Raw genomic sequence first — 14,739 nt, forward strand, 5'->3', positions numbered from 1 at the left:
GATATACATTCCTACCAGGAGGGGCAAAGTTTCCCAAACCTTAAAATGCCTATAAATACACCCCTCACCACACCCACAATTCAGTTTAACGAATAGCCAAGAAGTGGGGTGATAAAAAAGGAGCAAAAGCATCAAAAAAATAAGGAATTGGAATAATTGTGCTTTATACAAAAAATCATAACCACCACAAAAAAGGGTGGGCCTCATGGACTCTTGCTAATATGAAAGAAATGAATTTATCAGGTAAGTTCTTACATAAATTATGTTTTCTTTCATGTAATTAGCAAGAGTCCATGAGCTAGTGACGTATGGGATAATAAATACCCAAGATGTGGAACTTCCACGCAAGAGTCACTAGAGAGGGAGGGATAAAATAAAGACAGCCAATTCCGCTGAAAAATTAATCCACTACCCAAATCAAAAAAGTTTCAATTTTTATAATGAAAAAAACTGAAAGTATAAGCAGAAGAATCAAACTGAAACAGCTGCCTGAAGTACCATTCTACCAAAACTGCTTCTAAAGAAGAGAAAACATCAAAATGGTAGAACATAGTAAAAGTATGCAAAGAAGACAACGTCATTGCTTTGCAAATCTGATCAACAGAAGCTTCATTCTTAAAATGCCCAGGAAGTAGAAACTTACCTAGTGGAATGAGCCGTAATCCTCCGAGGCGGGAATCCACCCGACTCCAAATAAGCATGATGAATCAAAAGTTTAAGCAAGATGCCAAATAAATGGCAGAAGCTTTTTGACCTTCCTAACACCAGAAAAGATAACAAATAGACTAGAAGACTATCTGAAATCTGAATAGCTTCAACATAAGATTTCAAAACTCTTACCATATCCAAAGAATGTAAGAATCTTACCAAAGAAGTCTTAGTAAAAGACAATAATTCCTCCCTAATGTTGATAAAAATCACAACTTTAGGTAAAAATTGAAATGAGGATAGCAAAAAACACCTTATCCTGATGAAAAAATCAGAAAAAGGAGACTCACAAGAAAGAACAGATAATTAAAAATTGTTCTAGCTGAAGAGATGTCTAAAAAGAACAATACTTTCCATGAAAGTAAATAATGTCTAGAGAAAACATATGCTCAAATAGAAGAGCCTGTAAAGCCTTTAGAACCAAATTAAAACTCCAAGGAGGAGAAATTGGCTTAATGACAGGTTTGATAAGAACCAAAGCCTGAACAAAATAATGAATAACAGGAAGGAACACTGCCTTACCCTGATGAAAAATCAGAAAAGGAGATCCACAAGAAAGAGCAGAAAACTCAGAAACTCTTCTAGCAGAAGATTTAACCAAAAGGAACAATACTTTCCAAGAAAGTAATTTTAATGTCCAGAGAACGCAAAGGTTCAAACGGCGGAGCCTGTAAAGCCCTCAGTACCAAATTGAGACTCCAAGGAGGAGATATTGACTTAATGACAGGCTTGATACAAACCAAAGCCTGAACAAAACAATGAAAATCAGAATGAATAGCAATCTTTCTGTGAAAAAGAACAGAAAGAATAGAGATTTGTCCTTTCAAATAACTTGCAGACAAAATCAACCTGAAAAATTGTAAAATTCTAGGAATTCTAAAAGAATGCCAAAAGAATTTATGAGAAGAACACCAAGAAATGAAAGTCTTCCAAACTCGATAATAAATCTTTCTAGAGACAGATTTACAAACCTGTAACATAGTATTAATCACTGAGTCAGAGAAACCTCTATGACTAAGAATCAAACGTTCAATCTCCATATCTTCAAATTAAATGATTTGAGATCCTGATGGAAAAATGGGCCTTGAGATAAAGGTCTGGTCTTAACGGAAATGTCCAAGGTTGGCAACTGGCCATCCGAATGAGATCCGTATACCAAAACCTGTGAGGCCATGCTGGAACCACCAGCAGTACAAACGAACGCTCCATTAGAATTTTTGAAGAACTAGAGGCGGAAGATATAGACAGAATGATAATTCCAAGGAAGTGTCAATGCATACGCTACTTCCACCTGAGGATCCCCGGACCTGAAATAGGCCCCTTTGAAATTCCTTGTTAAGACGAGAGGCCAACAGATCTATTTCTGGAAGCCCTCACATATGAAAAATGGAAAAACATATCTGGGTAAAGACCATTCTCCCGGATGTAAAGCTTGATTAACAGAGATAATCCGCTTCCCAAACGACTATACCTGGGAAAAGGACCCCAGAGTTTAGATAGGAGCTGGATTTAGCCCAAGCAAATATCCGAGATACTTTGTCACAGTCTAAAGACTGATAGTCACACCCTGATGATTGACATACACCACAGATGTGATAATGTCTGAAAAAAACAATAAACGTCTCTTCTTCAAAAGAAACCAACTGAAGAACTCTGGGATGCACGGAGTTCCAAAATATCAAATGGTAATCTCGCCTCCTGAGATTTCCAAACCCCTTGTGCTGACAGAGAACCTCAGACAGCCTCCCAACCTAAAAGACTCGCATCTATAGAGATCATGGTCCAGGTTGAAAGAATCGAAGAGACCTGTAGAACTAAATGATGGTGATCTTAACCACTGAATCAAAGATAGATAAACATAGAATTTGAAGATTTAAAAAGTGAAATCCTAGAATCCCTGCACCATTATGCAGCATAAAAAACTGGAAAGGTTATCTATGAAAATGAGCAAATGAAAATGAATCCAATGCTGCAGCCATAAGACCTAAATTTCCATGCATATATAGCAACTGAAGGAAATAATAGAGACTGAAGGTACCGACAGACGGAACCCAATAAGAAAAAAAATGACTTATCTGTTAGAGACAAAGACAGTGACACAATCTATCTGGAAACCTAAAAAAGGTGACCCTTGTGTGAGGAATCAAGAGCTTTTGATAAAAAGATCCTCTAACCATGTCTTGAAAAAACAAAATTGAATCATATGAGATTCCGTAGTCTCAGAAAATAAAAATAATCTGAATGAAAACAGAAATGAAGATATGCATCTATCGTATCTAATTAATTTAGAATTTTGTTCTTTAGTAAGAACAACCAAACTAAAATAAGCTTAAAGTTTTAGTCAAAGAACTTAATCTTGAAGCCCAGAGAAGAATTGAATCCAATATGAATCAAATAATTGATTATCTTGGAAAAAAAGAAATAAGGATTTTTAGAAATCACAAAATTTCTTCTAGGTAAAAACAGCTAAAGACATAGATTAAACCTCATTTGTGAAAATATTCAATAAAAATGAAGAAACAAATAAAATTATTAGCATGTTAATCCAGTTAAGGGACCAGAACACACCGGACTTGCATAAACAAAAATGCAAGACAACAAGACAAATCCAACAACACCCAGTCTGAACCTCAAATGAGCAGTAGACTTTGTCCCTTAACAATGCTAAATAATACATAATCTGATACTTGATCTTTAAAGTAATCAGAAAAAATGGAGCAAAATAAATTTATGGAAAATCTTGCAATATGTAATAGAAAAAAAACAACATATAAAGCAAAATTATCAAATTCCTTAAATGACAGTTTCAGGAATGGGGAAAAATGAAAAACAAACAAGCCTCTAGCAACCAGAAGCAACAAAAAAGTGAGACTTAAATAATGTGAAAAAAAGTGGCGCCAAGTATGGCGCCCACATTTTTTGGCGCCAAGTATGACTCCCACATTTTTTGGCGCCAAGTATGACGCCCACACTTTTTGGCGCAAAAAAAGTCTGTAACACACATGCGTCAAAAATGACGCAACCACGTGTAAACTTCCGGCGTCAGCTATGGCGCCGGAAATGACAAAATTTTGCGCCAAAAAAGTTTGCGCCAAGAATGACGCAATAAATTGAAGCCTTTTCTGCCCCAGCGAGCCTAACAGCCCGCAAGGAAAAAAGTCAATTAGAAAATTTCTTTAAGGTAAGAAAAAATATTTTATTCATATGCATTTTCCCAAATAATGAAACTGACAGTCTGAAAGAAGGAATACTGATTATCCTGAATCATGGCAAATATAAGTTTAAAGACATATATTTAGAACTTTACGTATAAAGTGCCCAACCATAGCTTAGAGTGTCACAAAAAATAAGACTTACTTACCCCAGGACACTCATCTACATATAGCAGATAGCCAAACCAGTACTGAAACGAGAATCAGTAGAGGTAATGGTATATAAGAGTATATCGTCGATCTGAAAAGGGAGGTAAGAGAGGAATCTCTACGACCGATAACAGAGAACCTATGAAATAGATCCCGTAGAAGGAGACCATTGAATTCAAATAGGCAATACTCTCTTCACATCCCTCTGACATTCACTGCACTCTGAGAGGAAAACCGGGCTCCAGCCTACTGTGAAGCGCATATCAACGTAGAATCTAGCACAAACTTACTTCACCACCTCCACGGGAGGCAAAGTTTGTAAAACTGAATTGTGGGTGTGGTGAGGGGTGTATTTATAGGCATTTTAAGGTTTGGGAAACTTTGCCCCTCCTGGTAGGAATGTATATCCCATACGTCACTAGCTCATGGACTCTAATTACATGAAAGAAAACAGAATAGACACTAACAAATTGTCTACCGTGATATCAAAAATGATATTTGGACATCTCTGTTAGCTAACGAAAATACACACATACTAGGGATGAATCATACAGATCAGCATAACTACAACATACATGCAACTCTTTGTTGATAAATAGAATAGGTGTCAGTACCAACATCCAATCATCACCCTACAAGAAAAATTACATCAGTGCTGTGGGCGTGTCTTGTACATGCTATCCAATAATCAATCCCAAATTGATGACATCAAACTTGTGGGCGTGTCTAGACACGCTATAAAAAGCCGATGACCCGGCAGCGTGATCATTCCTTTGATAAAGCCGGTCCAAGGCAAAACATGTCAGGAAGGTCAGGGTCTTGGTGAGGAGTCCTAAGAGCTCCTGTGTTTTTAGTCAGCCTTAAGCTATCCTTCATTTACTGTAGTCAATGTCAATATTATATTGCTAATATGACCAGTGTCAATCTAATAGAAATGATTTAGGTTGGATAATAGAGTAACCTTATTATTACGTGGTGAACTCAGGCGGTCTTTAAGCCCTGTACAAGTCAGAGCCAATACCAAATAGTAAGCCATCATTCTGAGTAGCGATCACTAACATGGAACCGCATTGAGTCATAATTTGAGTTATAAAAGCACTTATATAACAGAATAATTATAAGCTAGCAAGAAGACAGCTGGCAAGTATTAAGAGTTGACCACCCTCAATATTATTAGAACAATATATCAGAGAGGTGGGATTGTAGATAATATATGTACTATCGTATCAGGTAAACATACCAATGTGGGTTGGAAGAACTAGCACGCTATTGCTATAGTGAATACAGTAAATTAATCTTAATACATTAAACTTATGTATAAAGCACATAAAAAAGAGACATTCGTTACGAGCCATAATTAAGGCTCAGCAAAAACCATATCAGTGCTAAAGACGTAAAGTTATAGAAAACTACAAATTCCTTGCATATACCCTCTCTGTGCTAACCATTAAGAGGTTCCCCTCTATTAATATTTAGTGTATTATATTTCAAATAAAACATAATTTATGTAAGAACTTACCTGATAAATTCATTTCTTTCATATTAACAAGAGTCCATGAGCTAGTGACGTATGGGATATACATTCCTACCAGGAGGGGCAAAGTTTCCCAAACCTTAAAATGCCTATAAATACACCCCTCACCACACCCACAAATCAGTTTAACGAATAGCCAAGAAGTGGGGTGATAAGAAAAAGTGCGAAGCATATAAAATAAGGAATTGGAATAATTGTGCTTTATACAAAAAAATCATAACCACCACAAAAAAGGGTGGGCCTCATGGACTCTTGTTAATATGAAAGAAATGAATTTATCAGGTAAGTTCTTACATAAATTATGTTTTCTTTCATGTAATTAACAAGAGTCCATGAGCTAGTGACGTATGGGATAATGACTACCCAAGATGTGGATCTTTCCACACAAGAGTCACTAGAGAGGGAGGGATAAAATAAAGACAGCCAATTCCTGCTGAAAATAATCCACACCCAAAATAAAGTTTAACAAAAAACATAAGCAGAAGATTCAAACTGAAACCGCTGCCTGAAGAACTTTTCTACCAAAAACTGCTTCAGAAGAAGAAAATACATCAAAATGGTAGAATTTAGTAAAAGTAAGCAAAGAAGACCAAGTTGCTGCTTTGCAGATCTGGTCAACCGAAGCTTCATTCCTAAACGCCCAGGAAGTAGATACTGACCTAGTAGAATGAGCTGTAATTCTTTGAGGCGGAGTTTTACCCGACTCAACATAGGCAAGATGAATTAAAGATTTCAACCAAGATGCCAAAGAAATGGCAGAAGCTTTCTGGCCTTTCCTAGAACCGGAAAAGATAACAAATAGACTAGAAGTCTTACGGAAAGATTTCGTAGCTTCAACATAATATTTCAAAGCTCTAACAACATCCAAAGAATGCAATGATTTCTCCTTAGAATTCTTAGGATTAGGACATAATGAAGGAACCACAATTTCTCTACTAATGTTGTTGGAATTCACAACTTTAGGTAAAAATTCAAAAGAAGTTCGCAACACCGCCTTATCCTGATGAAAAATCAGAAAAGGAGACTCACATGAAAGAGCAGATAATTCAGAAACTCTTCTAGCAGAAGAGATAGCCAAAAGGAACAAAACTTTCCAAGAAAGTAATTTAATGTCCAATGAATGCATAGGTTCAAACGGAGGAGCTTGAAGAGCTCCCAGAACCAAATTCAAACTCCAAGGAGGAGAAATTGACTTAATGACAGGTTTTATACGAACCAAAGCTTGTACAAAACAATGAATATCAGGAAGAATAGCAATCTTTCTGTGAAAAAGAACAGAAAGAGCAGAGATTTGTCCTTTCAAAGAACTTGCGGACAAACCCTTATCCAAACCATCCTGAAGAAATTGTAAAATTCTCGGTATTCTAAAAGAATGCCAAGAAAAATGATGAGAAAGACACCAAGAAATATAAGTCTTCCAGACTCTATAATATATCTCTCGAGATACAGATTTACGAGCCTGTAACATAGTATTAATCACGGAGTCAGAGAAACCTCTATGACCAAGAATCAAGCGTTCAATCTCCATACCTTTAAATTTAAGGATTTCAGATCCGGATGGAAAAAAGGACCTTGTGACAGAAGGTCTGGTCTTAACGGAAGAGTCCATGGCTGGCAAGATGCCATCCGGACAAGATCCGCATACCAAAACCTGTGAGGCCATGCCGGAGCTATTAGCAGAACAAACGAGCATTCCCTCAGAATCTTGGAGATTACTCTTGGAAGAAGAACTAGAGGCGGAAAGATATAGGCAGGATGATACTTCCAAGGAAGTGATAATGCATCCACTGCCTCCGCCTGAGGATCCCGGGATCTGGACAGATACCTGGGAAGTTTCTTGTTTAGATGAGAGGCCATCAGATCTATCTCTGGGAGCCCCCACAATTGAACAATCTGAAGAAATACCTCTGGGTGAAGAGACCATTCGCCCGGATGCAACGTTTGGCGACTGAGATAATCCGCTTCCCAATTGTCTACACCTGGGATATGAACCGCAGAGATTAGACAGGAGCTGGATTCCGCCCAAACCAAAATTCGAGATACTTCTTTCATAGCCAGAGGACTGTGAGTCCCTCCTTGATGATTGATGAATGCCACAGTTGTGACATTGTCTGTCTGAAAACAAATGAACGATTCTCTCTTCAGAAGAGGCCAAAACTGAAGAGCTCTGAAAATTGCACGGAGTTCCAAAATATTGATCGGTAATCTCACCTCCTGAGATTCCCAAACTCCTTGTGCCGTCAGAGATCCCCACACAGCTCCCCAACCTGTGAGACTTGCATCTGTTGAAATTACAGTCCAGGTCGGAAGAACAAAAGAAGCCCCCTGAATTAAACGATGGTGATCTGTCCACCACGTTAGAGAGTGTCGAACAATCGGTTTTAAAGATATTAATTGAGATATCTTCGTGTAATCCCTGCACCATTGGTTCAGCATACAGAGCTGAAGAGGTCGCATGTGAAAACGAGCAAAGGGGATCGCGTCCGATGCAGCAGTCATAAGACCTAGAATTTCCATGCATAAGGCTACCGAAGGGAATGATTGTGACTGAAGGTTTCGACAAGCTGTAATCAATTTTAGACGTCTCTTGTCTGTTAAAGACAGAGTCATGGACACTGAATCTATCTGGAAACCCAGAAAGGTTACCCTTGTTTGAGGAATCAAAGAACTTTTTAGTAAATTGATCCTCCAACCATGATCTTGAAGAAACAACACAAGTCGATTCGTATGAGACTCTGCTAAATGTAAAGACGGAGCAAGTACCAAGATATCGTCCAAATAAGGAAATACCACAATACCCTGTTCTCTGATTACAGACAGAAGGGCACCGAGAATCTTTGTGAAAATTCTTGGAGCTGTAGCAAGGCCAAACGGTAGAGCCACAAATTGGTAATGCTTGTCTAAAAAAGAGAATCTCAGGAACTGATAATGATCTGGATGAATCGGAATATGCAGATATGCATCCTGTAAATCTATTGTGGACATATAATTCCCTTGCTGAACAAAAGGCAATATAGTCCTTACAGTTACCATCTTGAACGTTGGTATCCTTACATAGCGATTCAATAATTTTAGATCCAGAACTGGTCTGAAGGAATTCTCCTTCTTTGGTACAATGAAGAGATTTGAATAAAACCCCATCCCCTGTTCCGGAACTGGAACTGGCATAATTACTCCAGCCAACTCTAGATCTGAAACACAATTCAGAAATGCTTGAGCTTTCACTGGATTTACTGGGACATGGGAAAGAAAAAATCTCTTTGCAGGAGGTCTCATCTTGAAACCAATTCTGTACCCTTCTGAAACAATGTTCTGAATCCAAAAATTGTGAACAGAATTGATCCAAATTTCTTTGAAAAAACGTAACCTGCCCCCTACCAGCGGAACTGGAATGAGGGCCGTACCTTCATGTGAACTTAGAAGCAGGCTTTGCCTTTCTAGCAGGCTTGGATTTATTCCAGACTGGAGATGGTTTCCAAACTGAAACTGCTCCTGAGGACGAAGGATCAGGCTTTTGTTCTTTGTTGAAACGAAAGGATCGAAAACGATTGTTAGCCCTGTTTTTACCTTTAGACTTTTTATCCTGTGGTAAAAAAGTTCCTTTCCCACCAGTAACAGTTGAAATAATAGAATCCAACTGAGAACCAAATAATTTGTTTCCCTGGAAAGAAATGGAAAGTAGAGTTGATTTAGAAGCCATATCAGCATTCCAAGTCTTAAGCCATAAAGCTCTTCTGGCTAAGATAGCCAGAGACATAAATCTAACATCAACTCTAATAATATCAAAAATGGCATCACAGATGAAATTATTAGCATGCTGGAGAAGAATAATAATATCATGAGAATCACGATTTGTTACTTGTTGCGCTAGAGTTTCCAACCAAAAAGTTGAAGCTGCAGCAACATCAGCCAATGATATAGCAGGTCTAAGAAGATTACCTGAACATAGATAAGCTTTTCTTAAAAAAGATTCAATTTTTCTATCTAAAGGATCCTTAAACGAGGTACCATCTGATGTAGGAATGGTAGTACGTTTAGCAAGGGTAGAAATAGCCCCATCAACTTTAGGGATTTTGTCCCAAAATTCTAACCTGTCAGGCGGAACAGGATATAATTGCTTAAAACGTTTAGAAGGAGTAAATGAATTACCCAATCTATCCCATTCCTTAGCAATTACTGCAGAAATAGCATTAGGAACAGGAAAGACTTCTGGAATAACCGCAGGAGCTTAAAAAACCTTATCTAAACGTATAGAATTAGTATCAAGAGGACTAGAATCCTCTATTTCTAAAGCAATTAGTACTTCTTTAAGTAAAGAGCGAATAAATTCCATCTTAAATAAATATGAAGATTTATCAGCATCAATCTCTGAGACAGAATCCTCTGAACCAGAAGAGTCCAAAGAATCAGAATGATGGTGTTCATTTAAAAATTCATCTGTAGAAAGAGAAGATTTAAAAGACTTTTTACGTTTACTAGAAGGAGAAATAACAGACAAAGCCTTCTTTATGGATTCAGAAACAAAATCTCTTATGTTATCAGGAACATTCTGCACCTTAGATGTTGAGGGAACTGCAACAGGCAATGGTACATCACTAAAGGAAATATTATCTGCATTAACAAGTTTGTCATGACATTTAATACAAACAACAGCTGGAGGAATAGCTACCAAAAGTTTACAGCAGATACACTTAGCTTTGGTAGATCCAGCAGGCAGAGGTTTTCCTGTAGTATCTTCTGGCTCAGATGCAACGTGAGACATCTTGCAATATGTAAGAGAAAAAACAACATATAAAGCAAAATAGATCAAATTCCTTATAAGACAGTTTCAGGAATGGGAAAAAAATGCCAAACATCAAGCTTCTAGCAACCAGAAGCAAATGAAAAATGAGACTGAAATAATGTGGAGACAAAAGCGACGCCCATATTTTTTGGCGCCAAAAAAGACGCCCACATTATTTGGCGCCTAAATGCTTTTTGCGCCAAAAATGACGCAACATCCGGAACGCCGACATTTTTGGCGCAAAATAACGTCAAAAAATGACGCAACTTCCGGCGACACGTATGACGCCGGAAACGGAAATGAATTTTTGCGCCAAAAAAGTCCGCGCCAAAAATGACGCAATAAAATGAAGCATTTTCAGCCCCCGCGAGCCTAACAGCCCACAGGGAAAAAGTCAAATTTTTGAGGTAAGAAAAAATATGATAATTAAAGCATAATCCCAAATATGAAACTGACTGTCTGGAAATAAGGAAAGTTGAACATTCTGAGTCAAGGCAAATAAATGTTTGAATACATATATTTAGAACTTTATAAATAAAGTGCCCAACCATAGCTTAGAGTGTCACAGAAAATAAGACTTACTTACCCCAGGACACTCATCTACATGTTTGTAGAAAGCCAAACCAGTACTGAAACGAGAATCAGTAGAGGAAATGGTAAATATAAGAGTATATCGTCGATCTGAAAAGGGAGGTAAGAGATGAATCTCTACGACCGATAACAGAGAACCTTATGAAATAGACCCCGTAGAAGGAGATCACTGCATTCAATAGGCAATACTCTCCTCACATCCCTCTGACATTCACTGCACGCTGAGAGGAAAACCGGGCTCCAACTTGCTGCGGAGCGCATATCAACGTAGAATCTAGCACAAACTTACTTCACCACCTCCCTTGGAGGCAAAGTTTGTAAAAACTGATTTGTGGGTGTGGTGAGGGGTGTATTTATAGGCATTTTAAGGTTTGGGAAACTTTGCCCCTCCTGGTAGGAATGTATATCCCATACGTCACTAGCTCATGGACTCTTGTTAATTACATGAAAGAAAAAAGGGTTGTTTGTAAAGACATTATACCAACATAAGACTAATTGTCTTGAAACGACACTGGATTTGTATCTTCACACAACCCACAAGTAACAACTTACTATCAATCTAGCGTGTGCAAAACACTGTACAAAACAATACACACCTTAACTGCTCTTGGAAGGTTCAAAGGCTACTTACTAATTGACAAATATTAAGAGTAAAGTACTATCACAGATATATATATATATATATATATATATATATATATATATATACAGGGAGTGCAGAATTATTAGGCAAGTTGTATTTTTGAGGATTAATTTTATTATTGAACAACAACCATGTTCTCAATGAACCCAAAAAACTCATTGATATCAAAGCTGAATAGTTTTGGAAGTAGTTTTTAGTTTGTTTTTAGTTATAGCTATTTTAGGGGGATATCTGTGTGTGCAGGTGACTATTACTGTGCATAATTATTAGGCAACTTAACAAAAAACAAATATATACCCATTTCAATTATTTATTTTTACCAGTGAAACCAATATAACATCTCAACATTCACAAATATACATTTCTGACATTCAAAAATAAAACAAAAACAAATCAGTGACCAATATAGCCACCTTTCTTTGCAAGGACACTCAAAAGCCTGCCATCCATGGATTCTGTCAGTGTTTTGATCTGTTCACCATCAACATTGCGTGCAGCAGCAACCACAGCCTCCCAGACACTGTTCAGAGAGGTGTACTGTTTTCCCTCCTTGTAAATCTCACATTTGATGATGGACCACAGGTTCTCAATGGGGTTCAGATCAGGTGAACAAGGAGGCCATGTCATTAGATTTTCTTCTTTTATACCCTTTCTTGCCAGCCACGCTGTGGAGTACTTGGACGCGTGTGATGGAGCATTGTCCTGCATGAAAATCATGTTTTTCTTGAAGGATGCAGACTTCTTCCTGTACCACTGCTTGAAGAAGGTGTCTTCCAGAAACTGGCAGTAGGACTGGGAGTTGAGCTTGACTCCATCCTCAACCCAAAAAGGCCCCACAAGCTCATCTTTGATGATACCAGCCCAAACCAGTACTCCACCTCCACCTTGCTGGCGTCTGAGTCGGACTGGAGCTCTCTGCCCTTTACCAATCCAGCCACGGGCCCATCCATCTGGCCCATCAAGACTCACTCTCATTTCATCAGTCCATAAAACCTTAGAAAAATCAGTCTTGAGATATTTCTTGGCCCAGTCTTGATGTTTCAGCTTGTGTGTCTTGTTCAGTGGTGGTCGTCTTTCAGCCTTTCTTACCTTGGCCATGTCTCTGAGTATTGCACACCTTGTGCTTTTGGGCACTCCAGTGATGTTGCAGCTCTGAAATATGGCCAAACTGGTGGCAAGTGGCATCTTGGCAGCTGCACGCTTGACTTTTCTCAGTTCATGGGCAGTTATTTTGCGCCTTGGTTTTTCCACACGCTTCTTGCAACCCTGTTGACTATTTTGAATGAAACGCTTGATTGTTCGATGATCACGCTTCAGAAGCTTTGCAATTTTAAGAGTGCTGCATCCCTCTGCAAGATATCTCACTATTTTTTACTTTTCTGAGCCTGTCAAGTCCTTCTTTTGACCCATTTTGCCAAAGGAAAGGAAGTTGCCTAATAATTATGCACACCTGATATAGGGTGTTGATGTCATTAGACCACACCCCTTCTCATTACAGAGATGCACATCACCTAATATGCTTAATTGGTAGTAGGCTTTCGAGCCTATACAGCTTGGAGTAAGACAACATGCATAAAGAGGATGATGTGGTCAAAATACTCATTTGCCTAATAATTCTGCACTCCCTGTATATATATATATATATATATAATAGTACTATATACATTTATAAGCAGTCAAGACTTTGACTACGCTCTTAATAGAGCCAATACTGAATACAGTTATATTGGGCCTGTACAATATACAGACCTCTGATAAAAGTTACACCATTAAGGAATTTTACGTACTTCCAACTTATGATTCTCACTAATTTGACACTAAAGTCACATTATACACAGTGATATTGACTACTGAGGGCCACTTAAGTGTGCTTTTAAATTAATTTCCTAATTTTACAGATATACTTATTAAAAGTTAAGTTTTATTTAGTTCCATAAGTTCATTACTATCTGCTGCTCCAAACTATATAAATTTTATTGGTAACTTATAAACCTTGAGTGCTAATCAGTGTATTCTTATTAAGAGTAAGTCTCTTCATACTTTTTCTAACAGTATCAGTTATGTTAATACACTAGCACCCATACCCCACATCATTGAGATTATATATTTTCTCTTTATCTAATGGGTTATAATTAAGGTTTATAATTAACATATAAGTAGTGCCATTGGTTTCTCTGTGTAAACTAAATTTAAAGCCAATTTTAAAAGTGGAATATCGGAGCTCCGGCACAATGCGTCCATTCTGGACTTGAGTTGGCTCCTCCCCCGAGCCCTTATAACTTTTTAATTTGATTTTTTTAAAATAATTTTTATCAGACAGTGTTATTTTGTGTGTAACTGTACTTTTAAAAGTATTTTTTGATGTTTTTTATGAGCAACTTTTTTGGCTCGCATAACAGTTAACTCTGAAGTCATGCTAACTTGACAATTTAATCAAATATCGAGAATTTAAGCTGCAAAAAGTAAAAGAAGATATACAGGAAGTATCCAAAAAACTAATATCCTTTAAAACATTTGAAAAATGGAAGAAAATGAGTGAGGACATAAAATCTAGAGTCTGAAAAATGTAGCAGGAACTTATATCATTAAAAACTACTAAACTCAGAACGAATTTAGAAGATTATAAAAATGATCAGGTCTATAATTATAATAAGACCAGAATTAATCAGAACCATCAGAGACGAGTTATAACAAATCAACATCACAATCGAAATAACTATAATGATAGAACTAGGACCCACCAGAGAAGTAATGTAAATCATAATATGGGTCAAGTAGATTACGTCCAGCATAACCATAGAAATAAAGGAGAGGGCCAATATAGACAGGAAATTAACACCTCTAATAGATTATTGCCCTTAAACACTGATCATGAATGGCAGGATAAGGGAGCAAGACCAAAGGAGAATACCCATCATCAGAATCAGAATAGACATCATAATAAGAAACAGAACTACAACTATAATCAGAGACAAGGAAGGAATCAGTATTTGAATGCCCAGTATAATGGGACTAATATGCAGTATCAAGGGAATACAAAAGGGACACATAACAATCAACATACATATAGTCCCCTAGTTACAAACAGACCATATCAGGAGCATCAACAGAATATGTG

This window comes from Bombina bombina, chromosome 3 (assembly GCF_027579735.1).
Source record: "Bombina bombina isolate aBomBom1 chromosome 3, aBomBom1.pri, whole genome shotgun sequence".
Lineage (NCBI taxonomy): Eukaryota > Metazoa > Chordata > Amphibia > Anura > Bombinatoridae > Bombina > Bombina bombina.